The sequence below is a fragment of the Seriola aureovittata genome, chromosome 3, assembly GCF_021018895.1.
Source record: "Seriola aureovittata isolate HTS-2021-v1 ecotype China chromosome 3, ASM2101889v1, whole genome shotgun sequence".
Lineage (NCBI taxonomy): Eukaryota > Metazoa > Chordata > Actinopteri > Carangiformes > Carangidae > Seriola > Seriola aureovittata.
The window spans coordinates 7256804-7284788 of NC_079366.1; the positions used below are offsets into that span (position 1 = coordinate 7256804).

At 39.7% G+C, this 27985-nt stretch overlaps 1 long non-coding RNA gene across 1 annotated transcript in view; it reads right to left on the reverse strand.

The window, feature by feature from the left end:
- LOC130164111 (uncharacterized) overlaps window positions 1–27402 on the reverse strand; it is a 142720-nt gene extending 115318 nt beyond the window's left edge. Inside the window, exon 1 of the long non-coding RNA XR_008826558.1 lies at window positions 27039–27402. This is a non-coding gene — a long non-coding RNA (uncharacterized LOC130164111). The remainder of the gene's footprint in view (window positions 1–27038) is intronic.
- Between the last annotated feature and the right edge of the window lie 583 nt (window positions 27403–27985).

A 27985-nucleotide genomic window follows, 5' to 3' on the forward strand; every position in this document is an offset into this window, starting at 1 on the left:
GGCCAGTACAATGCAGGATTCGCTACAATTCTGCAGATAAAGCATGGATCAGCACTGACTGTCCGAGACCCAACTTCAAACTTGGGAGCTCTAAATTTTACCATTTTATGTTGCTTTACTGTATGCACACGAGAGCCTGTTGCATGTGTTGTTAGCATGGCAGCTAATGTGGTTAACGTTTTGCCTTGTCCACACAGCCGGGTACAGATTGTATGCAAATTGTTCTGCTTGATATCGCTGTGTGACGTTGATTAGAGCCACCCTGCTAACTTTATCACACTTGAAAGGCGTTTTAGCTGTCTGTAAAGTCAAGCCGGTAAAATTCAGACTAAACATAAGCTTTGCAGTGATTAGCATAGGTGTCTGGGCTTGTTTAATAGTGCTGTGAAAGTTAGTATTAAGAGTCATGCCTTATGATGGCTGTTTTAACGTTTATATCATGTTTACAGATACAGTGCCTGTAGGGAATATCTAGATAAGCGCAGAGTTACAGGGAATGTGTGAAAGGGTAAGTCTATAATACACATTTTTTGCATTTTGCACATATAATGGCTGTTTGCAGCATTTACAAGCTTTTGACAACCCAATTTACACATAATTGAGTGCATTTGTTGTTATCATTTTTGCACTGCTTGCAGCTGTTGCCATAACTACACATTTGAGGTGATGTTGGTGTAACCTTTGTTTCCTCAGTTCATGTCAGCACATCAAGTGCATCTATACAGCTTCCTGCAACAAGGGATGTTGCATGCCAGACTGACCCAATGGAAACGTGTACTGTAGGCTTACAGTTATCCTTGAGGACTCTTCAACCTCACATCAGAAGTACAGGTCTGTAGCCACTTGAAGTGCATCTACTTTTGATAAACCTAACAGTCATTTACCTGTTGCAAGGTTTAAATAATTCCACTTATTATGTAATATTGCTCTGTGTTTATGTGTCACATTGCTAAAGTTTCAAAAAAATATAATTGGTTACAGGTGTCCAGGCTAGTGTGTCCTGCAAGGATTTCCTAATTTTCATGTGTAAAATGACATGACTGCATGGGTGATTGTAGCACATTGTAGCAATGGCCTATCCATCCACATAGTAGCGGCTACTAAAAGTGCATTAAACACAAAGAAGTATTCTGTATGATTGCACATACAGCCTGAGTAACATATGACAGATGCTTGGTGTGCTTACAGTTACAGTGTAAAGCTGTGAGACTATTGGTACCTCATATTAATTGATTTTGGAATTCCTGCACTTGATACCACTCAATTAAAGGCTTTTTTAATGAAAAGAAATGTATTTTGTATGCACTGTAGGAATTTCAAAGAAGCTGGAGAAGATCAGCTGGATGAAAAACTGTGAAAAACTCCAGAAGTGGATGAGAAGCATAAAGAACCATATATCCTGGACCGCAGCTTCCTCAAACACCGGGCCAGAGAGTGGCAAAGGGGACCTCAATCCTCAACCATGTCCAAGACATTCATACACAGGAGGATCCTCTTTTCCCCCGGTGTCAACATCCACTGCACCAGACAAGGGACAAGAATAAATGGCTTTCAGCAGGTGTGTTACTAATAAACAGACTAAAACCTCATCACACAACTCCTGTTTTTATAATTAGTGATCAGAAATATTGTAAAAAAGGTAACCACATTTAGGGATTCAGTTAGTTTTAGTAACTGTCATTAATAATTATTACTGTATTATATTTTAAAATATATTTTTTATTATTTTTAGCATCTCCTGCCTTCTACAAGCTGGAGAAGGTGCTGACGAACAAAAGGACTCTGAAGGATGCCGCGAAACTGAGCCCCCACCACCAGACTTCATCTGTGGAGGCTTTCCACAGCGTCATCCTTCGTTTTGCCCTGAAGAATATTGTCTTTCAATTTCTTGGATTGCAGTGTAGGTAAATGAAGCTGTGGTTACTTAGAACTTGTGAGAGTGTGTAAGCTAAGGTTTCTGTCAATATTAACATCTTCGATTTTCTCTTTACTGTTCTTCCAGACTCTACCTGGCTGCCATGTGCTACAATGAAAATGCTGACTGACCACAAGTCCAAACAAAAGAAGGTTAACCAAACTTCAAGGTCCACTTTCCAAAGGCATGACGGGAGAATGCAGAGCTAAACCAGTTAAGACAGAGCCGACATTCTAAAAGTGTTATATTATTTTTCAACCAAAAAATGTTTTGTACACATTGTATTAAGTATTGCACGTATAATGTTATGACAGTTCCACCAACAACAAAATACAGTAAAGAAAATGTCAGGAGGTAGTTACAAACAGACTTCAAATCATTGTTTCTTAAAAAACAACAAAAAAAATTTAAAATGTAAACAAAATCTTTTGTGTTTTATCAAACAGGGTATGTGGTGGACCTCATATTTGAAAAAAGTCTTTGTTGACCCGGGACCATACACAGAAGTTGCTTTGGCCATCCCCATCCCAGAGGACCTCACTGCACAGTTCGAGTGGCCTGAGAAGGAGGAGGTCATATCCAGCTATGTGTCCCGGTTCTATCATGGGGCAGTCTAAAACCCACTTACTGGCCTGTGGCATCAGGAAAGTCCGCACAGATGTGTAGGACCACGCTGGCTGGAATGACAACTCGGATTCTGCGACCAAGGAAGCTCCAGCACCAGCTCACAAAGCTCCTATAGGCTAGATATTTTTCAATTTTTTATATGGATCCAGTGAATCCTACAGCTTTTTTATAATCACTGATTATAAGTGCCTCATTCGATGTAAATAAATGCTTGATCGTTTCTAAAGAAATGACTCCTCTGAATTCATATATTATATGCACACTATCTGCTGATAGAAGAACTTTACAAATCAAAGAGCAGCTAAACCAATTTATTTGAGGGTGTGTTACTCCATTTGTGGTGTGTCATTACCATTGTAAAATTATGTGCAATGAAGGAAAACAAGACTGTCTAACATCTTTTATTTAGATTGAAACTCTATGTTTTTACAAAGAAGCAAACGTACTGGTGTATTCCTCTCAACCGTAAAGGACCATAGTCAGTGCGGTACATGTTGCAGGCATTCTGGAGGGAGTACACATTGAGGCAGAGCGACTCCAACCCAGGACAGCCTACTATACATGGTAAATCTTCCTCGATCTCCCATAGCCATCTGGTAACCTACAGTGAATTACAAATGGTAAATGCTATGGTTTATTATAATGTAATCAAAACAATTTACTGATTAGTTTGTCTAGTGAGAATGCTTCCTGTGGTATCTCCTAGCAGCAGATATTGTCAGCTTCTGTGGGCATGGTCGCACAGTTTCCACAGGAGCACCTAACCAAAAATATTCTGGCACCATACTGTAATGTTTACGGGGACCGTGACCAGCGATATGGCTTTAGCTATCTATCTATCTATCTATCTATCTAAACATGGCTGTCAACAACATTAATCTTTACTCAAAGAGAAGGCTGTGTGCAGTGTTTTCCACACTACACTGTTCTCAATCTCCACATTATATGCAACAAGTGACAAGTTATGAATTACTTATGTTATATGCGCTTGATATTTTGCCAAGCTTACTTCTTCTCCACCTCAGATTGTCCACTGTCTGTTTCATAAGCTTATATTTTGGTGAATATTACCATTTTTCTCTATATTTTTGTCAGGAAAAATGATCAAATAAACTCAGGAATAGCGTCACAAGATGTAGGAAAAGTAGGAAATTTATTGTTGCAGCAAGGTAACAAGTTACACACAAAGAGCTTGCAATGCAAATGTTCAAAGAATACTGTCAAACAAACGTGGAATTCTTGTTGTTAAGAATGATGGCTGGAGCCGCAAGCTGGTGTTAAACCGTGCATTTATTTACAGTGTACAATTATAATGTTGGACGCCCAAATTACACCCACAATGTGCTTCCTTGGCATGCGTCCCTCACTCTCCTCGAGCTTGGTGTTGGCCGGGGCATTATATACCCTAAGCTCCTCCCCAGCCCAACCAACTCCCAATTAAACCACAGACTCCTACTCTGCTCCACCAACTACTTCTGTAATAGGGTCCACAATAGACCTGCAAACCAAATACACATTTAATACATTCCCCCCATCAAACATTCTTCAATCAATAATAAATCACCACAAATAAGCAGTCAACTCAAGGTCAAGGCAAAAACCCCCCTACCACTCAGGGAACAATGGAATAACCTGCCCAACCGGAAGCTGCCACCACTATATAACACAGCCCACTTCATTTGCTCTGGTTAGCCCTCGGAGGAGAGAAGGAGGGAACCACAAGCAAACAATGGTAAAAATGAAATAAACTTTACTAATAACTATATGTGTGTGGTGCATTTCTTTTATGTTATTGTCGGGGAGGGGTATGATGTATGAACGAATGTCCAGTGTGGTGCGTGCACTCACCACGGAAACAGAGGGGAAACATTTGTTTGTGCATGAACCAGAGTTTTAGCATGTGCCCCCATTTAGAGGGACGAGGCCTTTGTCACAAATACAAGGTTCACACAGGATTTATACACAGAACATATGAGAGTGACTTCACATCCTTCCTGATATGAGACACACTCAATAGAGACTTGATTCATGCCTTATCATAACAAATGTGTGGGTGCAGTAGCTATGAAGAACAGAGAAGGTCACTCTGCTCCTCTCTGATAATTCCTGTCTTGAAAACAAACACAACTTTATAATATGAAAAGTTCACTTCAGGATGTATACATTTCTTCTTTAGGATAATTATGTTTATCTAGTCATAAAGTATCATAATTTTTCCAACAATTTTGGATGAGTGGAAACTGTGCAACCATGCCACAGAAGCTGAGAATATCTGCTGCTTGGAGATACCACAGGTAGCATTCTCAATAGACAAACTAATCACTAATTTGTTTCGATTGCATGCTACATTTATAAGATACCATGGCATTTACCATTTGTAATTCACTGTAGGTTACCAGACGGCTACGGGAGGTCGAGGAAGTGTTATCATGTATGGTACATCATCCTGGGTTGGAGCCAGTCTGCCTCAATGTGTACTCCCTCCAGAATGCCTGCAACATATAGCGTGCTGACTATTGTCCTTTATAGTTGAGAGGAATACACCAGTACATTTGCTTCTTTGTAAAAACATATAGTTTCAAACTATACGTTTACTATATGTTAGGCAGTCTTGTTTTCTTTCATTGCACATAATTTTACAATGGTAATAACACATCACAAATGGAGTAACACACCCTCGAATAAATTGGTTTAGCTGCTCTTTGATTTGTAAAGTTCTTCTATCAGCAGATAGTGTGCATATAATATTTGAATTCAGAGGAGTCATTTCTTTAGAAATGATCAAGCACTTATTTACATCAAATGAGGCACTTATAATCAGTGATAATAAAAAAGCTGTAGGATTCACTGAATCCATATAAAAAATTGTGAGACACATCATAGATATGTTTGCAAGACTAAATGCCTTGTCCAATTGTTTTAGTCGGTACAGGTATCTAGCCTATAGGAGCTTTGTGAGCTGGTCCTGGGGCTTCCTTGGTCACAGAATCCGGGTCGTCATTCCAGCCAGCGTGGTCCTAGGCATCCGCATGGAGTTTCCTCATGCCACAGGCCAGTACATGGGTTTTAGACTGCCCAATGATAGAACCGGGACACATAGCTGGATATGACCTCCTCTGTTTCTAACTACCTTCTGACATTTTCTTTACTGTATTTTGTTGTTGTTGGAACTGTTATAACATGTACGTGCAAAACTTAATACAATGTGTACAAAGCCTTTTCTGGTTAAAAAATAAAATGGTTTGAAGAGTGGTTTTAGGTCAACGTCACACAGCAATACCAAGCAGAAGAATTGCATACAATCTGTACCCGGTTATACTCGGCTGTGTGTTAAAACGTTAATCACATTAGCTACCATTCTAACAACACATGCAACAGGCTCTCATGTACATACAGCAACAACTAGCTTGCTTTGCTCATACCTTCCAACATATTTTTACCGGAGCTGGTGATGCCAAGGAATAAACGATAGCGGCTGCAAGGCGGACTCAGTGGGCGGAACAAACACCTAGCTCAGGGAGTGTCACCCGCCTGCGGGAGGTGTCATTTCCCTATATGTCGACATCTAGGGAAAATCTCCAATTGGCCAACTGTGTGAGAACACATTTTCTGAGAGGTGGAGCAAGCAAGACGGAGAGGATGGACTATTCTCACTTTTGGGGGGTTTGCAGACAGGATAGAGACACATGAGAAAACCATGGTAAAGTGCATGATGCATAATATGTGACCTTTAACATATCCCAGTGCACCGGCTGCACTGTGTCTGAACAGGTACACATGGCTTCTTCTTCACATTTTGCATATAGCTTTGCTGAGAGTAATTACTGGGAGAAAAAACTGCTGAAATGCTTTCTGTGGAGGACAGTTGTATGCACTAAGCAAACTGGCTTGATCTCAAATGGAAAGTTGAGCTACAGTAATAACCACAGACATGCCAATGAATACTGTGTTTGTACGAGTGTTTGTGTGATTGGCGTGTGAGAGATGGTCATTACCAAGCTAATCAATCAGCTGATTGAATATTTCTCTGTACCATCAACTATAGATGGTAGATACAACCATCCATAAGGAAAGCATCAACAGATAGAGAAATGGTAACTAATTTCACCTATTTTACAACTAAAGAAATTGCTGACCTTGCTAACTTACATAGATATTCATGTACTGAATTAAGTTACATTAGTTACATAAAGTTAACTCAATTGCACTAATGTTAATATCCAACGTGGCTTGGTAGCAAAAGAAAGTTAGGCTGTGTTCACGCATTTTATTTTTGCCTGATGAAGACCATTGGTCTCGCTGCTCCTCTTGTGATTGGTCAAAAACATTTCAATGTTTATTCTTCCTATGTGTACAAGTTGAGGTCATCCACATATTTCACATTCCATTAAATCTCAAACATGTTATGTGGTGAAATTAACAGACTTTTGGCTAAGTAAAATAAGTGACCAACACCCTGTGAAAAGCCCTCTGATAACCTAGGGAAAACCCTGAAGTATAAACATACTGATGCGCAACTGTGTCCCTTTAGTGTTACCTAAGTAGATTTATTTGTGCTGGCCCGCCACAATATCAACATCGACCACCACATATTGATTTTCTTTTTTTTTCGTATTTCAAATGGGTAAAATCTTATTTCATTGTAGAGCTGTGAATGCGTGTGCAGGGACTGGGCTCTGGCCAATCACAATATGTAATCCTCCCCACCCATTTGTGTGAGCAACGATCCCTCATCCTTCCCTTGAATCATCCCTGGCTTTCTTTTGATACTGTGTTCTGCAAAAGCCTTTTATTAGGTGTTCAAGAAATCCTTTCTGCTATTAATTACCTTTTTTATTTCATTGCTTTTATTCTAACAGTGTCGAGAGAGTGAGAGAAGGCTGGAGTCTGGAATATAAATGGAGAAAGAGGGAGAAGTGAAGGATGACACCAGTTCTCGGGGCAGCACAGGTGGTGAGAAGGAGGTGGGCTGTTGGCATCGCTGTCTGAACAGGAGCTGCTCTGAAATTACATTGTTGTAGTGGAACAAACACACACAAACACACACACACGTGCACACACACGTACACACACCTTCGTGCATGCCAATTCAGATATAATGCACGGATGTCCTCTACGTTTCATCATCAAAGCCCTATCAGGCTACGCGGGGTCTGAAGGGGAGAATATGAACCGGATAAAACAAATCGTTTGATGTGTGAAAGACAGACACTCCAGCTCCAAAGTACTTAAGCTTCTCCTCCCAATGGACTGACAAGGGAGGAGGGTAGGAGCGAGGAATGAGTGCTCCTCTCTTTCATTACCCTCCCCTCTTCTGTTCATCATGAGGAGTTTCCAAAGCATTGCGTCATTGTTTATGCAAGGTCCCAGTGTCAGCACGAGCCATGTCAATTAAATAAATAAAGTCAATATTGACAGATGTTTCAAAGGCGTGGTGGAGCGGTGAGAGAGACAGGAGAGAAAGAGCAAGACATAGTAAGTAAATGAGGAATTGAGCGAACATCTGATGAGCGAGTAAGTGTACATTTGAGCGCGCGCGTGTGTGTGTTGAATCATGGCAGGATAAGGAGCAAATTGTGTGATATGTTTCATGTCTGGCACTGCTTTGATATCAATCCAAAATAACAAAATGTGTCTTATTTTTTATTTTACCCATCTCTTTTTCAAGTTACTTTTGGAAATCTCTTGATACACGAAGCCATATTATCTGCTGTGAGAATCACTCGTTGGAACCAAAATCATCCTGTTGTTGAAATATGGATTTTCACGGTCATTATTCACAATCTTGTAAAATGAAACAGATGGCAGATCCAGTTTCTTTGTAGATATTAAAATATTCACCAAGCTGCCATTAATTCTTTGATTGTCTGGCTTGACAAAGGCCTTTTAACTCTGGTTAATTTCCCTTCAAAAGGAGTGGGAGAGTCTCAATGAGTTATGACCATGAATATGGCTCTTTTCCTAAGTCTTTTAAGATGAAAGGTACTCTCTGCTCCCGTGTCAAACACCCAGCACACCTGACCCTTTTAAAGTGCAGAGGGTTTTTAATATTAAACTGAATTGTTCACATAGGTGATCAGGTTTTGAAGGTATTCACATGTAAAAGCCATGAACATATTCATTTGATGATCCCAGATAACACAGACATGAATTTTGTAGCGTAAAAACATTTAGCTATGTGCGACATGTTCCATCAAAATGAGGCGAAAATCACAGCGGCACTTTCTTGTAGAAACACAATATTCCATGAAAAAAAAAAATCATTTTTTGGCTTTGGTTTTTATGGATTTCTGAATAAATAAAGTCTTGACTTTAAGTCAATGTCAATGTTAGTCTAAAATGCAAATGATAGTTTACTAGTATGAAGTATCAGATATTTTGAAGCTCTTCAACGTAACATTTATTTAGAAGGCCGAATAAAGTTTGACAGATGAGAGACTGTGGTTGATAGAGCAAGACAGCGAACCAGATAAAATGAATTCACAGGTCGGTAACGTCGCTCAACTTTTGAATTCAGTTCCCGTTAGAGGCGCTACATCTGACAACAATTGTACCAAGCAATTTCAGATCCTTTAACAGTGATGGTGCCGATCATGACGGCAAAAGTGAGCTCAAGGAAGGTGAGCAGGAACATATTCCACCCATGGCTGACCCAATAATGGCATACAGTGTCTCTGATTATAGTTATTCAAATGAGGACAGTGTTAAACTGACATATTGTCCAGGAGTACAAGTGTAAGCAAACTCTACAACAGTGGCACTTGGTACGAGGTCGTCACACCAATGGAGATGGTGAGAAGACATTTTAGGAAATGACTAATGGTACATGCTTAGCAACACAATCCTTGTTTTTACTGTTTTTAAAGACTATTAAAATCACTAGAGAAGACAAGGAGGCTAAGAAATGTTCTGTATCAGTGTGTGTAGTCTTGGTGTGTTTGTGCGTTTCTCTCAACATATCTGAATATAATCCAGGCAGCAATTACATTGTCACCACAACGGAAATATGAAAACAAATTAGTAATATAGCTGAAAGCAGCGATGTAGGGGCCAAGCAGGCCAGCAGCCCAGAGTTGGAAACATGCTTTCATTGTGTCAAGAGTACGGTTGTGATCACTAGGGATAGGGATTAGGTAACGATGGTGGAAAGAACCAAACGGTCCAAAGTGTGGCTCTACTTTACTAGAGTTGATGCAAACACAGCCAATTGTCACAAGTGTGACAAATGTTGTGTTTTTCTTCCTCAAAAAGGATCGATAAGAGTACAGTTAAAGTACCGGATCGATAAGCAGTATCAGTAAGAGGCACTTCTTTTTTGGTGGCATCATCCAAATTTATGATTGGCTATGACAAATGAACGCTTTCGAAAATCAAAATCGACCAATCATCTTGGTCTGAAGATCATTTGTGCCAATTTTAGTGACAATTGGACAAAGTTTGGAGAGAAATCCAATGCTATCTCAATTTTGAAAATCGGGTATACAGTTCCTCATATTATATATTTAAAAACACATTCTATCATGTGTACAGTATATTTGTTCATATTTTATCAACTGTACTCCATACATTTCAGATTTTTGACTATAATCAGCCTGTCTACTATGCTATGCACGTGCTCATGAATGTGGCAACATGCAATAAATAATGTGTCGGCTACATATACAAATGTTGGGTATCACTTTTTACCAAAGACTCATGTTTTAATTTTCTTTCTTTATGAATGTGTTTGAATGCATGTGAATAATGGTTGAATATTAATTACTTATAATAGCATTTGATAACAGTCAAACTATGGAAGAATATATCTCATAGAATATTTGGTGCAGAAAGATAATGTTGCTATCGCCATAAAGCTGAGACCTTTCTCTTTACAGATATACTGATAACCTAAAATGCATTTCTGTGTCAAAGTGACTCAAAATGATGGCGCAGGTCACATGTTTATCTCATCCTCTCAGGTATATATTGCTGATTTTACTCAGAGCTCCTGTTTTTCCATCTGTGGAGGTCACAAAGAAATTTCATTATGGGCTATCCAATGAAATTCACAAGCAAAATTACCATATCTGCAAACACTTGCTAATGATGACCATAGGACCGGAAAGATGAAGTGATGAGATGAGCTTTGTTGGCGGTTATGAGTATGCTGACCAGATGCCAAGCCACCTGCTACTAGACTTCAGCGAGAAAACAAGACAGCGTGCATTGCAACAGAAAGAAACCGGAGGAAAAAGATTCCTCAGTCTGGGCTCGTTAAGTTAAGATCAAAAAAGGCCACAAAATGATACGCTAAGAATCAAACTGTTGAAGAAGATTCTCTATTTTCTACCCACTTGTATTTCATTTTAGAAGTGTAAAGCACTGCACCTGTTAATTTGCTGATCTGTGTTAGGTAGTGCGGAGCCTTCATCAAGCAGGATTAGCAAATGACTCAGGTGTCAGGCAGGTGGGGGAATCCTTTCATCATTATGTCACTATATGCTGCTTTCTCTTGTTGCCACCATCTCTCGTTTGTGACTATAATCCCCTTTTTACACCTGGTATTAACATGCCGTTTGTCTGAATGAAAACATCATTGCAGGCTTTTGCATTTACACTGTATATAAACAAGTAGTGTCATTATCTTTATTCTGCCTGCATATAATCAAATTAAATTCATAGAGTTGATGGACTTGGCACACTTGTCAACAAACATGGCATGCAACAAGGAAGCTATGCAGAGTATTCTTCAGGGACTGCTACAAAGTACAAGGCAAGCACCACGAGGCAGATGAACATAGCCAAAGGCATCCTTAGGCCAATTTTTCAATATTCTTGCCAACTAGGCGTACATTACTTATTCTGTAAGATGGTATTCAGTGTCAATGGAGAAACTTGCTAGTACTACTAGATTAGCTTCCCCTGTCAGTCATGTTGACTCTTGCATAGCACGTCTTAGCAGCCGCTCATAAATCTTCCGAAGGAGCTCGTGTATAAACTCACTTAACTTTACAAACAAAGGCAAAGAGGTACGGGATAGTCTGTAAAGGAAGAGTTAAGGGACTTTCCAACATGTCAAATAAGAATGTACAGACTACACCTGGTGAGATGCCGTGGCATGTTAATACCAGGTGTAAATGGGGTCTTTAAGTTAACCACTTCCTGCAGTGCCCCCTGGTGTATGGATGATTGTGCTTAGAGTTTATTTACATGTGAAATAAACTGTTCATTATCTAGAACTAAGGACTGTACCAAACACATGTAGGTCTCAAACCTATTAGCAACATTCAGCCACAAATGTGTGAAATTAGAAGTATATAAGTGCTATTGTTATTTATTGTTTAAGTAAAATATCTTCCAACCCCCCTTCTACGTTTATTTAATAGGTGCACCATGTGATAAATTAAAAGCGATCTAAAGGCATCAAAAATCATGTATCATAAGACAAAAAAAAAAAACTGTTTTCAGCCTGAATATACATACGTCAGTAAAATGTTTAATATGACTGTTCACTCAAACCAAAACAGATTTTCTTCTATCACTAAATATTTTTTTCTGTTGAATAAAGAAATTATAAATGAACAATAAATATATAATCATACCCTTGTACAGCCAAAGGCGTCCAGAAAATTACACATTTTTGCACAGCTAGAGTTTAGTTTTTCTTATATTTTGTAGTTTTTTGTTGTTCACTTAAAACCATGGCAATGTAAAGTTTGTCTTGGGTGGAAGAGGTTTTTGATAGTAAACCTAAGGGAGAGAGCGCTGGAGGCTTTGTTATCTGGAGCACTGATGCATTTGTGGAGGGAAAAGCTGTCGCCCTCAACATGTAGCTTGTTTAATCATGTTTCTAATACTTTTAGTTTTCTTTTACAGCCCCAGTGTTGTATGGCTTCAGTTGAAATGAATTATAACGTGCAGTATTAGCACTTGTTCTGTCTTTGTTCTCATTGTGTATGCTGTAATGCAAATATCTAATAGGTCAATCACATGGCAGCAACTCAATGCATTTAGGCATGTAGACAAGGTCAAGACGATCTGCTGAAGTTTAAACAATCTCAAACTGGTTTCTTGAACATGACAATGAGTTCATTGTACTCAAATGGCCTCCACAGTCACCAGATCTCAATCTAATAGAGAACCTTTGGGATGTGTGTGGAACAGGAGATCCTCATCATGGATGAGCAGCTGACAAATCTGCAGCAACTGCGTGATGCCATCATGTCAATATGGACCAAAACCTCTGAGGAATGTTTCCAGCACCTTGCTGAATCTATGCCACTTAGAATTAAGGCATTCCTGAAGGCAAAAGGTCCAACTCGGTATTAGTAAGGTGTACCTAATAAAGTAGCCGGTGAGTGCATAATATCAGCACAAACCTTACATAAGGCTGTCTACAGTGCAGACACAGAAATACTTGCACTGAAAAGGACAGTTTATTTAATATTACTCATGTTTGCCAGAGTACATTTCTTTGTTGGTTATGGTGCTGCAGTGAGACTCAATTTGCTGTGTTATTCAGTGACACAGGTGGAGGTTGCCGAAGAGACCTGATGGAGGTTTTGCTGATCTGGTAACTGATGTGAGTTACTAAGATTGTCAGGACAAGACAACAAGCAGGAAGCACTTTGTTCTCTGCCCTGAAGGTGAAAAACTGAACAATCTTCAAGTGCAGGCTGTGTATAATCATGATACTGTGAAGACGAGTGTCATGACCTGCAGAGGGCCAGAGGCCTGGAGAACTAAAGAACTGAATTTCAACCATGCTACGCAGAAGATTGAAACTGTTTTACTACAAATAGTGCTTCATATTGTTTGAAGAGGTGTGGACACATTTCAATCTAACACTACAGTATCTACACCAAATTCCCTCATTTTGTGGTTGTAAGTACTTGTGAATATACTTATTAGAGGTTATTGTTCACAAATGGGGAAAAAAAAAAAAAGACCTTTCTTGAAATATTGAAAAGTACATCTTAGCCATTTTGGAGAGTTTTTGGATAGGCTTGGCACACAAAAAAACACTCAGGTACACTGCTGACTAATTTCCCTCCAAAACCTTGGTTCATGTACAAAGTAACCTGAAATTTACAGTTGTGGACAAGAAGTGTGGGAATGTACAGTTCATGTAAAATGTAAAGAGTTTATAATTTATAGTATAGTAGGTTAATTGTACACCAAAGTGTTATTTTATTCTTTTCAAAAAAAAAAAGTGTATGTATAAAATGTGCATTCAATATCATAGGTTTTCATTGAGATAAATCAAAAGTAAATAAAATAATAAAATGTATGTATATTTATACATTTAATGGTACAAGTGTCTTCTTCAGTTTAAGCTATTATCCATGGTTCTTTGACATCTACATAATTAAACAATAAATAAAAAATGGGTATGTTAAGTCAGAAATGGGCCTTCTGTGATGCCGTTTCATGAGGAAATTAAAATTAGCAAGACAGGCTGCCATTCCTGTCCATTAAACATTTGCATAAAGCTGTACCTCGCTCAACTTCCACAAATTGTGCTTTCGAGCACTTTCAGTGACCAGCACTAGTATTTTTTCCCAAGGCTCAAGTCAAAATGAATAGCATTATGTATCATCTCCCGTGTTTGAGTTTGCAATGCTTACAGAGATCCCACTCTTCGAGAAAATGAATACAAAGAACACCTTTACAGGTAAGCTTTACTGACACACAGGTGTTCATATTCTCATAACCTTTTATGTCTAATAGAGATCGCAGTTTTGAGTCGTTGTACTAAGATGTTCCTGCTGTTAATGATTCTGGTTCACTTTTGTCAGTGGAGTCAATCCAGTATTTCTTTCCAATGAATTTTTGAAGTTGCACTTTGTAATTGCACAGAAGAATGGTCAAGAACATGTATTGAAAATAAAAAAAAAAAAAAAACATGTGTCTTTCTCCACATTTGATTCATTCACTTCAGTCTCCCAGCCTCCATCTGAGTATGCGCAGAGGGAAGTTATCTCCCATATGATGATGACCCAGGTCGGCTCATTTATCCTATTCAGGAAACAAGAGATTGATTGCGCCTGTGCCATCGCTGTAATTATACTGTCATCACTTAATCAACCTTATTGGATTCCTCAAGCGGTCGCAGTCCCTGAGGCTGGAGCTGGGAGAAAGATTGACTTTTTTGGACAGAGAGAGAATGAAAGGGAGAGTGAGAAAGAGAAGGTGAGAGAAAGAGGGAAAGGGAGTGACCAAATTAAGCATGGAGTCATTTGAGAGGAAAAGCAGCAGGGTAATAAGGACAGAGAGACATCAAATAAGCAGACAATGGAGGCAAAGGAGTGCTACGGTTACAAGAGGATGTCAAAGACAAGTATATGGGAACAAGAAAGTGGACCAGAGAGGGGCACACAGAGATTATAGGGGATCAGGTGGGAGGGTATGGGCAAGGACTGAGTGATTGTTTCCTCAAGTCTCTGTCTGCCCTGCCAGAGAGGAGGTAACAAATGGTTAGGGTGTCACCTGGAAAAGCAGTTTAATAATTCATTTGTCTATGGGGCTTTGCAGAAAGGGCTGCTTTGAAGAGCAGGGCACAGATGGTCATCAGAGTGAAAGAGAGGCGCACACACACACAAACACACACACCTACCTACACCCATGCACCCACACATGCACACAAAAAAGGGCCTGTACTGGAGACTGGCTCATCACCTGGGTGCACACCATATGCCACAGTGGCTGACAACCTGTTCTCTACACCCATGCAGAGAAATGCACACAAACACGTATGCTTGTGCACGCACACAGATCTTTCCTGTTTTATAACTGTGCCACTTTCCCACCACAATGGTCCTTCCTTGCATACTGATGTGCAATTGTGTTTATGTGGGCTGCGAAGATAAGCATTTAGCAGCTGATAGAAATGCCTGGCGGAGTGTCTTCACCTACACACTGAGCCACATCAGTGCACACATACCAAAAGTCAAATACAGGAAACACAAACAACCAGGTATTCACACACTGAGGTGCACACACACTCAAGAGGATGTGACGAGGAATGTAAACTCTGCTTTCTGTCAATCCATCATTGTGTGAAATTACCCGCCGTAAAGACAGCATTGCCTCCTTTGCCATTTCACATCTGACTTAGCCCAATACAAACACTGAATCAGCTCTTAAAATCTAATGATGCAACACCTACTGTAACAACCAAAAAGCCGTGCATCCTGCCATCTTGTTAGGACACATACCTGCACCCCAGCCACTAAAACAGCAGCTCACCTTTCATTCAATTACTGTACTGACTTTAATGGTTATGAGTTCTCCTTTTGTGCCTGGCATGCTTTATTCCTCTCCCTGTGTGGCTTGCAGGTGATTACTTCAAGGCAGTAAAGGTCTTATTGTGGGTTCTGCAGTCGGCAGACATAGCACAAGATTCTGTGTTTGATGTGATATCTTAGGGGATTTTGATATTTCCATTAAAAAGGAAAAGGCAAAAAGAATGTCCTCACAAAGGGTGTTTCAGATTTTTGAGTTACATTTACTTCCTGTTTCTGCCATACTACACAGCATTTGTTTGCATTCTATGAACACAAAGAAACTTACAAAGCTTAGAGGAAGACCAATAGTGATGATTAAAACAGGCTATAAGGAGGCATGGATGACAAATATATTTGGCTGCAGGCAAGAATGTGAGTTAGCAGTGACATGGGAGGGACTTTTGATAAGAGGGTGATGCTGAGTGGATGGGTGAGTAGTGACTGAGAGCATAAACCCAAGATGACCCACACGGTCCAGACAGAGGGGCCACATATTGATGGAACAGACTCCAGACGACAAGCACCATTACCCTGTAGATCGCAGCAGCTAAAGAGAGGACAAGGAGGAGCAGAGGGGGACGGAGGATGGAAGCTAGAGGGGCAGAGGCTGAAGGGAGGAGAAAATGTGGTTAAATTAAACCCAATAGAGTGAGTTTAGAGCCAGAAAGACGAGACACACAACACATCACCACATGGTCAGTGGTAACCTCTGTAATGTCACTGTTAATCTCCAATTAACTTCTGCTGAAACAATTAGTTGATCAACAGAAAGTTAACAATTGTGATAATCAATTAATCATTTAAGACACGGAGGAATAATTCCAAATATTTGCGGGGTCTACATTTAATCAAACTTTTATCACTGTAAAATGTATATCTTTGGGCTTTGGAATGTTTGACGGACAAGACAGGAATTTGAAGACATAACCTTGGGGTTTACTGCTTTTTAAGTAGTAGCAGACTAAAAATGGAATTAGCCAATATTTTCACCATAAATTAACCTATTGATTTTTTCAATTAATCTACAAATTGTTTTGCATGTGGAAAAAGTCAGAATATAGTAAAATAAATAAATAAATGAATAAACAAACAAACAAACAAACAAACAAACAAACATCACAAGTTACCAAAACCCAAGGTGACTTCTTTCTCTCAAATTTCTTGTCTGACCAGGAGGCCCATACCAAAAGATACTCAACTTACAGTGATAAAAAACATAAGAAAAGAGCAAGTTTTCACATTGTAGAATTTGCAACTGGGAAGTTCTTTACATTTTTGCCTAATGAATAATTGGTTAATTATTGGCAATGTTAGATCAAATAATTCATGGTTAACTACAGTAAGATAAAACAATGGACAGATTAACTGAATATCAAAATAACTGTTATTGAAGCACTTAATGCATCTATTTTGTATAAAAGCTAATAATTTTCCCTACATAACTGACCTGATCTGCTCTTATTGATTGACAGGATCCTATTGACAGATAGGATTTGCTCCTACCTGCTTCTCCTAACTCCTATTGGCAAGAAGAAACCATTTACAGATGCCTATAAACCCACAGCAAAATGAACAGACACCATTATAGTTAAGGTTTGGTTCTGTTAAGGCACAACAGCAACTTGGTTATGGTTAGGGAAACATTATGGTTTGAAATAAGTACTTAATTACAGTTAGCGCACCTTTGTCATCATAGCTGAGAAATACTTGGTCGAGGTTGGGGAACAGGACCAAGTTAAAAGAAACCACCACTTGCTGACCCGTCCATCCACCTCACCTTCCTCTCTCTGTGGCTGTACAACGGCGCACTACATAGGACAAAAGTCCCAATTCCTATGGCTGGGGGCTTTGCCACTTGATATGTGTATGATATACACAAATCATTATTGGGTATTTGCTGAAATGACTGATGTAGTTGTTTCCCCTGAGGAACAGTCTCTGAAATGACCAGTCATCTAGGTTTTCCATAGAATATGAGTTGTCTTACTGTGGCTCTGAATTGCCAATAATGTAAAACAACTTGTGTCCCACATTCAAAGCTCTTTTTTTTCTCTTTTTTTTTTTTTGAAATCCTCCATCTTCAAAAACGCTAAACATAGAGCAACTTATTTCCCAAAATAAGTCCTCTTCTGGGGTAGAGCTTGTAGCTGTATTCCACAAGTGCATTTCGTGGATTCAGAAAAAGTGACTGTTTCAACTACCTTCCTGGTTGTCCGTGGTTGTTCTTTTCTTTTCCTCACTTTCTTGTGTGATGCAGATTGTCATAAAAATGCACCCTGTTTCATACCTTTCACCTGCACTAAACTTGTGACATGACTTGCACAAGTAGACAGGATCTCCATGGCGACAAAGTGAAATTATAGGTACGTGGTAGGTGAGACGAGAGTGGGGGGAAAGAGGTGTCAAAGTCACACAATCAGCTGTGACAAGCAATCACTTGGGAGTTTTATAAAAGCAGACCATAAGGGTGGAGGAGACGAGGCAGAAGAGTGAAAGATGACTGGGTTGAAGTAAGGAGGATGGGAAAAATGCACAAATGACGTGATTACAGAAGGATGAGGTGATGAGCCTGATGAGCTTTAATGGGATATAATACAAAAGTGGAAGAAGAGGATGTGCTTCAATGTGACTGAAGAGGAGGCTGAGTGTGCGGTGAAGGAAAACAGGAGAAGGCAGGTGGTGGTTAGCAGCAGAGAGAGGGCTAGGTGAGTGTACAAGATTGATTGGTGATTGCTCTTAGATTTTGTGGCACAGAGCGTGGAAGCAATAAAGAGCAAGAGAGAGAGAGTTGTAAAGAAGAGGGAATATAAACTCCCAGATGCCAGGTATTTTTCCTACCGGGAGGCAAGACGACAGGAGTCTAATGAGTTCCCTCATAGCCAGGCGGGTTCCATCTTATGAATCACACAAGCATTGTTACACACACACACACACACACGCTCACATGGCTGTAATGAATTAGAGAGCTCACAGCCTAAAACCTTGGCCCAATACCTCACCACAATACATGCATAGATCATTTTGCACGGCAGATCGATGCCTCCACAGCCATTTGACACAAATACACATGGAATCGAATACTACATGACATATTCCATCACCTGCTGTACTCTTGAATCCCTGCCGACATCCTCCAGAGAACCACACACAGTAGACATCAATATATTGATGCCGTCCAAGCAAAAACATGGAGTCTTCTAAGGGTGTTTTGGGTGTTCTGCTTGATTGTAATAAAATTCTGAGCAAAACTATACAACTTAATTAGAATTGTTGACATCAGATAGAGATAGACAACAGGCATCCATGTGGCTCAAATAACACTAAGACCTCATTGCCTAAAAATACAACATTCTCTACTCATACATCAACTAATCACACCCATCACCTCATGAATAGTGTTAAAACTTAGCACCACATTGACACTACCACAGATCAGCTTGAAAACTCATATCTTTCTCTCCTCTACATTGGCCTTCCACCCACACTAAGACTTTTTCTCTGCGATTATTTGGTGACCGATTATAGACATCATGCATTACAGGTGTTGTTATTGATGTTTTTTTTCTTTTGCTGTCAGGAGACTAGAAAATAAGCTATCACATAGACAGAGTCAGCAGAACTAAGTTCACCATGAAGACCGGAAAGTAGTAATGCTGCATCATTTTGTTGTCTGACAACAGTATTTCAATGAGAAAGAGTAAAGCCTAAATGATTTTCTGTTTTCTTTTGGGCATTATTTGGCATTAAGTGTGGACAGCATACTGTCTAAACCTGATTCGGGATGCACCATCTACTTGTCATTATCAGAGATGTCCTGAGCCAATCCCAAGTATTGTTATCGGGGGCCAATCCTGGCATATTTGAAACCCTATATTTTTGAAAGCATTGGTATTGGCTAAAATAAAACTAAACTAAAATCATACTTATAACTACTGGATATTGAAGGTAAAAATTAGAATGTGTGAAAGGAAAAAACTATTTTGGTGCACCTTGTGTGCCTCAGAGTTCAGACACTGAGGTTGGAAAATGCAGAAATTGACTAAGCTACAATGTTAATTATTATCTTTAGCAAAGAGCAGTGTACAAAACATACACAACATTTTAATATAAAACAATCCATCAGTCCTAGCTATTCCAAGACTAGAAACATGGGATTTGGTAATTATTGTGGAAATTTATAATACCAGCCACAATCATGCTATTTACAGGCTAGTAATACATGTACTCAATAGCAAATCAAGGAAAGAGGAAATCACTACTCATTGGCTGCCAGCTATCAGCAGACAAAAGTGAGACACCTGTTAAGAGTCAGCAGGCAAGCAAATAGTAACGGAAGCAAACATATTTACAAGAATAGAATATAGAAGACAATACTGCACCATAATGGAGCATTTTAAGGTAAAATTATTTACATTTGTACCAAATCGACAGAGCTCTTGAGGACTGAAGACATACAGAGAGAAGCTGAGAAGCCATCAAAATGAGCCCATTAAGTAGTTCAAAAAGAAGCCAAATTTGACTTTACCCAAAAATGTAACATACCAGACACAAAATGGTAGCAACATATCCGAGGTGCAACACCAGCATTCTATTCTATATTTAAAAATTCTGTTCTCTTCACTCTCTGCCTTCAGCAGCCTCTTTTAAAAAAAAAAAAAAAAAAAAAACTATATACCTGAAGCCTGTCTGAAACTGTGTATGTGTTCGATTGCACAATAGATCTTTAACTTTTATCTGTGATTTGTTTTAATTATTGTGTATGTGAATACACTAATGGCACATGCTCAACCTTTGCATGCTCGCCACTCCGGGAGGGAAAGTGACTGCATCAAACACTATGTCACCAGCATGGCCTGTGTAGCTCCCAGTTCTACACATGCAGTATTTGTGTCCTCACAGTCACAGTCACACTCACTCACACACACCTGCAAACATGTCTGCCACATGTCTGAACACCAGCACCCAGCTAAAATATCACCTAGTAGATGAAAATATTGATTCAATATTGATTCAAAGGAGTTGGAGTAAGGGCTGAGGTCAGGTACAATTCTGTGATAATCTCAGCAAAGTGGCATAAAGTGAGAAAAAAAAAAAAAAACTCACTCTAACCTAGAAGCAAAAATGACAATTATCATAAATGCCCCGACTGCAGCACTTAACTGCTGTCAAACACATACATTACACATTGCTTAGCAGACATTACGCTTACCTCTGTTAATTACTGCATAGACACAGACACTGAGTAATCAGAGATGAGAAAAACTGCTAGTATGGAGACAAAAGATGCAAATTCTCATAATTCGTTAAATACTTCCACATAAACAGTGCCTGCATGGTCTTTCTGTGACTACACAGTAAATACTGTACATGCTGCTACTTCTACTCCTGCCTTCCAGCTGTTTATTTGAGCCGTCCTGCCCCACCTCCCTGTCACTGCACCAGATTGACCGTAGCCTACTAATAAAATAAAGAGAGATGCTCCCTCTGTGATGCTAGCACTAAATCAATGTGGGCCCCTCGCGCCGTGCTGACAACCCCAGCCTCCTCTCTCTTTACTGTGACACCACGAATATTAAATTATGCCACCGCAGGGGCCGCAAGCCGAGAGAGAGAGAGAGAGACAGACAGAGCGAACAAGGGCCGACGAGTGGAGTCTGTAGTGTAGACAGGTTTGTATTAAAATGAAACTATTTTTCGTTAAGTAAAAATAAATTAGGTGGCAGGTTGAATAGAGAGTATGAGAAACAGGAGAAGGACTGAGAGAGGAAGGCGCAAAGAGGTAATGTGTAGCCGGAGGGGAAAGATCAAGTGAAAATGGTGCTTATGGGATCAGGTGAAATGGTCAGAGTATGTGAGGCTGAGGGAGAGATTAACAGATAGACAGAGCACAGCTGGGCCTGATTACCATAAAGGAGGAAAAAGGAAAGGGAGAAGAGAAAGAAAGAGAGGGGATTAAAGTCTTAAATGTGGAAAATAGGTGGACAAGAAGGAAATGGCCATCAGTGAATGTATGGCAGCTGAGAGGTGGAAATAAGAGACCCATGGGTGGTCAGAGAGATGACAGACAGCCCACCTTCAGCCAGAGATCACACACATTCACTCTTACACCTGGAATTACTGATACTCTGATGCTTGAATTACCATGGATCATCTGGTGAACATCTAAGGCAATGTCTTTAGTTATTTCTATTCACAAAGGGATGCAGTGGCTATGGAATTGATTATCTGGAGGGAGAATCTCATATATCTAAAGCACAATTTAACAAGAGTGTACTGCAGCAATAACACCTACAGGCAGGTGACAAATTAAAGGAAAAACCAACATCAAGTGTCTTAAGGGGACCTATTATGCTTTTCTGAGTTTTTCCTTACTTATAGGTTTTTGTGTATGTAAATGGTTTCCAGAGTTACCAGGATCAAAGTTTACATCAAAAGGAGTAACTCTGTTAGGGTAAAAATCCATGTCGAAAAGACAGTGTTCTTAATTTCCTGCAGAAATCTACTTAATTTTTCCACGCTTTGCCACTGCTCCAAACAGTATAGTGTGAGCCTGCACTTCAAGGAGGACTGATTCAGAAACCATGCACAGTTGGACGCTTCATTTTCACAGTCATTCCTGTAATTCACACTTGATGTAGCCGAACAGGAGACTCAGCCTCACAGCCTCAGTCTGCATTGTTATTGTGGATGTTAACCGTGTTACCGCGACCCAATCGAGACCTGATCATGTTAGTAAGGAGCAGGATAGCAAAGATATAAATGCTTAAACATATGTCGGTGTTGACATGCTGCACCTCGTTAGCTCAGATAAACTATCACCAGTTCATTTTTCAGTAACTATGCCCATTAAAGTTAAATTCATTCAGATTTACCGGCATTGTAAACCAGCAGGTGAAGAGGAGGAGACTCCCTACCTGTCAACCGTCTGTCTGTTCCTCCATTATTTATATTCTTTTAGTCCGGAAGTGTCCATACATAAAAAATGAGAAAGGGTTTCTTATAAAAAATATTCCAAGTTATGAATATTGTCATCCGAAGTTTGTTTACACAAGACATGCCGGCAAGCTGATCAATCAGTGCTAGAGATCGACCGATATGGTTTTTTCAGGGCCGATACCGATACCGATTATTAGTAGTCAAGGAGGCCGATAACCGATATTTGGAGCCGATATTTATTTGCAATAAAAGGGAAAATATTGGCGTGAAAATTTTGAATAATGGAAAAATTCCACTTAACTTTGTTCAAATGCCTTTAATCATATGTTTATTTAACAGCTTTTCAGATTTGCAACATGTTAAAGTTTTTTTTTTCTTAGACAATAGATATCTTTGTTTTAAAATTCTAACAAAAAATGCAGGGAGCTCCCAGGCTCAGCAGCATGTCTTATAAAGTTAAATGAAAACTTAAACAAATAAATAGCTCACTAAAGTTTTCTACAGTAAATAAAGTTTTCCAAAATTTCAATATAACTGAAATGTTAATCTTTCACTTATCTTTGTTTTAAGTTCAAACAAAAACAAAAAGTGCAAGGAGTTCCCAGGGTCAGCAGCATCTCTTATAAAGTTAACTGAAAATTTAAATAAATAAATAAATAGTTCCCTGAAGTTTGCAGTTTGAAGAATGCAGTTCATGTAGGCTTTATGATGCAGTTACATTATGTCTTAAGTCTTGAACAGCAATATCCTGCTCCTCTCTACAAGAAACTATCAAAGACAGATTCAGGACACACTTCATCTAACAATATGTCATTTTCTGCTGCTTGGGATCTCTCAATCAACACAGAAAAAGGTAAAGTACTTGGTAGTTAAACAGCCATTATTGCCCTACAGTTTTCTCTCAGACAGACGGTACTTGCTGTCAGTTTCTGCAGCTTCTCATGTGGCTTACACAAACACAAACACAAACACACACACACACACACACACACTATTCACTAGCCATCCCCTCAACGTGCTTCCCTGCAATCTCTCTCTCTCTCTGTGTCTCTTTCTCACACACACTTCTTACTTTTATAACTATTTCAGTATCAATGTTATCAGTAACCTTGTTTCAAGGGATTAAACACTAAATAGCCTAAAGCATCTTCACTTTAATAATCAGTGTTTATCGTAGGAACAGACAGCTGCCGCCAACGTATTGGGCCTCACAGTAACGTTTGTAGTCGTGAGTTGTAGAGTTTCTCATGTGACTTCCACACAAACACACACTATTCTCTACCATAACAGACATTCTCCCCATTGCTACAGTCTGCTGAGCATCTAGAGCCGCGGACCGATGGGTTAACGTTACGCTAAAAGCTAACCAGCCTTCACCTCGACGGGCTTCCCTGCAATAAAACCGGACATATCGATATTATCAGCAACCTTGTTTCAAGTGATTAACAGGCACGTCTGGAGGGACTGCGAGCGAGCAGAGCTGCCGCTTATGTTTATATAACGTTAATGGGCTCACAGTAATCTTACTAGTAGTTGTGAGTTGTAGAGGACTGGGATTTTTATTACAATTTCGGGAAACTCTGCTGCCTTAACTTACCTTCAAAACAAGTATTTGCTCTCCGACCTTCTCCACCGTGTGTGTAAGGACTGTTCATGCACAGCTTACACTGCTGATTGGCTGTTACCGTGGCTCTGCTTGTAACCAATCAGATGGTGCTGTGGGTGGGACAATGCTGGCGACAGAGTAGTGACAGCAGACAGAGAGGCGTGGCTGCATCAGAGCCAAAATAACCCAGTTTTAAATTGATCTCTTATCGGCTGTCGAATTTTAAAAAAGGCCGATGCCGATATGCGTCAAAATGCTGAATATCGGCGGCGATAATCGGCCCGGCCGATAATCGGTCGATCCCTAATCAGTGCACACTGGGCTCTGATTGCTCAGCTCCAGACGGAGTAGGGGGGCCTTAAAGAGCCCTGAACTCTAACAGAGCATTGAAGAGGGTGCAGTATAAAATGTACAGCAGAAGAAAACTAATGTCTTTTCAGAACATTAAAGCATGTAAATCTATTTTAGGCGACACCAAGAATGAAATGATGGACACTAAAAATGGCCATAATAGGTCCTCTTTAGTAAGTTGTTGAGCAACCAAGGGCTGCCAGAACAGCACTTGGTGTCTTTATGGAACTCTACTGGAACACGTCAGACCAAAATTTCCCATAGGTGTAGTAGGGCTGTTGCAATTACCGCAAAAATTAAATATTGTGCCACACACAAGGCAACTGCGGCTGATGGCAAGCAACCGCCACGACTGCTTCACGTTTCTCTTTTTTTCCATGAGGCTTCAATGCGTGTGTTATTGCATGTTAAATAAATACATAATGAAAACAATAACAGTGCATCATTCGCATTCAGTGCTGCTGAGATTCGGTCTTTGTTTTGTAAAAAAGAAATGGTGGCAGCTGCTCTAGTTGCAAAAGGTAACTTTGCCAGTTTTGGAACATGGTTTTTAACAGAATGAAAAGGGACAGCCAGGCAATTTAGTAGGCAATATGCAAGATCTGCACAAGAAAAGTCTCTGAAACAGGAAAATATATCAACTTTGAGGTCTCATCTAGCTACCTACCATCCAGCTATCGATGCAGTACTGAAAAGACAGAGTTCTGGCCACTCTGGTGACAGCCAACAGTTAGTGTCTGAAGCCTTTGCCAAATGCAGCCGTGATAGTACAGGCATTAATGCCTTACAGCCGGTGTTACACAGTATCTGGTTGAGGAGAGGGCTCCATTTAACACTGTGGAGACCTGAATTGAAGTCAATGCTTCAAAAATTTGATAAGCAATATGAATTACCAGGAAAACCCTACTTCTCAGAGCCTGCTGTCCTGAAAATGTACGACAGTAAAGGCATGAGTCAAAAGCGAGTTCAAAGATGTCAACTACTTCTCTGCCACAACTGATATTATATATATATATATATATATATATATATATATATATATATATATATATAAAAAAAACTCTTATGTGATAGTCAAATGAAAGAGGATTTCATTTTCAGCAACCAGAACACATTTATATTATGTACATATATATAGGAAACAGTTGAAAATGATGATTATACAATTAGGCAATGATTGGACAAGGTACTGCTGAAGGCCATATAAGTAGATTCTTATCATTTTCATACTCAAACCATTCAGTGAACCATGGTGTCCTATGGATGGGGGAATTGTCATCCCGTTTCTCGATTCAGGGATGATTTGCCAGCACTGACTGCTTAAAACCTTTATTAAAATGATTAACTAACCTACAATCAAACACATTGATGCTTACTGAGCTCCTGTATTTGATTGTTAAAGTAATCAAAATAACCCCTTTTGATTTATAACACTAACGTTAAATAATCTCATTAAAAAGTCTCTTCATAAAACGTACCTTTAAAAAGAATCTGTAATACCAAGTCTACCCCTGAAACATAGATATTCACATGCAACAATACAATAGCACAAGCACAGAAGGAATCATTCTGTTTTTCTGCAATGGAAATTCGAAAAAACTGCTTTTGAACCAAGCATCCGGCATGAAAAATGAACCAGAGGTGCCAAAAACTGCAGTTCCTTGAATGGCCACTTGAGGCTGGCTCCAAAAGCGAGTCAATCCCCATGACTCCCATGTTAAAATGCCCAACCTCACAGCTGAAATAAACATGTACAGCCTGGTACTTTAAAAACCAGCACACACCAAAGTCTCCTCCACACACGCCCCGCCTCTTTGCCCATTTTGGGATTAGCTGGAGTTAGGCAGAGTCAGTATAAGATAGGCTACACATGCAAAAAATGTGTGCTTTAAGAAAAGTGGGTCAACACATGTAAGGACAACCCTAAGCCCCAAACGGAATTACATTTATGCTTACAAACAACAAACATGTCTGACAATATTTGATGGATGCATTACAGTTACTTCATTCATAAGATGCACACCTCAAGACATGAGTTAAGTCCTGCATCCAAGAGAAAGTAACTTGTTCTATAAACACCGTGAATCACTCAACCAACATCTGCTGGTGACCTTCTCTCCTATTTGTTGCAGGATTTTCCATCCAAATCAACCAGTCTGCATTGTGCCACCTCTGGAACACTAACAGGCACCTGCCAGTTACACTGAAAGTGTTTACAGACCACCAGCGTTATCTTGTCAACAGTTAGCAAAGCCATAGATAGCCTGACAAACCATAGCACGGCTCATTAAAACCAGCAAAAAACACGAACACAGGTAACAAGAGTGAGCTGTCTTACCTTGAACCTGGTGTTGTGTTTGGCCCTCCTCTGCTCAGAAGTGTACACAGTATAATTTCCATGGCAAGAGCTGGCACACCGTAGTTCATAGCTCAATCTCATCCTGGAAAAGTCGCTTTCTTGAGGGTGCAGCAATAGAGCTCCCGTCCGGGCAGGTGAGTTGATTTCTTCTTTGGGAACGGCTGTCCTTTGCAGAGCTAACCTCAATATTAGCCCCAGAACTGTTACGCTGTACTTCCACCGTCTCACCTCACTTGAATTCGCTTCGGTTGTTGTAGTTGTCCGTTGCTTACATTTGTTTCTTCTGTTGCCCGTTTCCACACACCTGGATTTGATTAACCCGCCACCTGAAACAACGGGATCAATTAGCCGCGCCCCCCTTGGTTACTGTTTTTACATCTGCCCAGCGTTCTATTCTGAACCTGCATGTTTGCAATAGTTGAAACAATGCGTCCTTGATTTCAGACAAAAAAGGAGTCAGACAAAAGCTGGCTTCCCATTTTTTGATAGCCATCGTCCATTTTACCTGCCAAAATAACAACTGTTATTGGTAGCCTCATCAGCTTTAGTTAGCTAGTTAATTAAGTCATCATTAATATTAGCTCAACAAGTTTGTTGAGAACTCAGCCTCTGGTTGATTTTTAAATGTCACCATCCAACTTGTTTTGAAAGTAGAACTCAATGGAAGAGCTCCTAAATTTGCACTTGATGGATACATAATGTATATTGTGACAGAAGAGGCTAGACCTACATGTCTCAGGCAAAAAGTCACCATCCTCACCAGTAAATGATCCATGTTAAAGAAAAACGTATTGCAGTGTATTAGTCCCAGACTGTAAATTCTCTTTAATACAATATTTCTTTCTACAATATTTGTTGATTTATGATCTATGCATTTAGCAGTGCCATCTTGTGGTGCATAGATTAAAAGCATTTGGCTCATAATG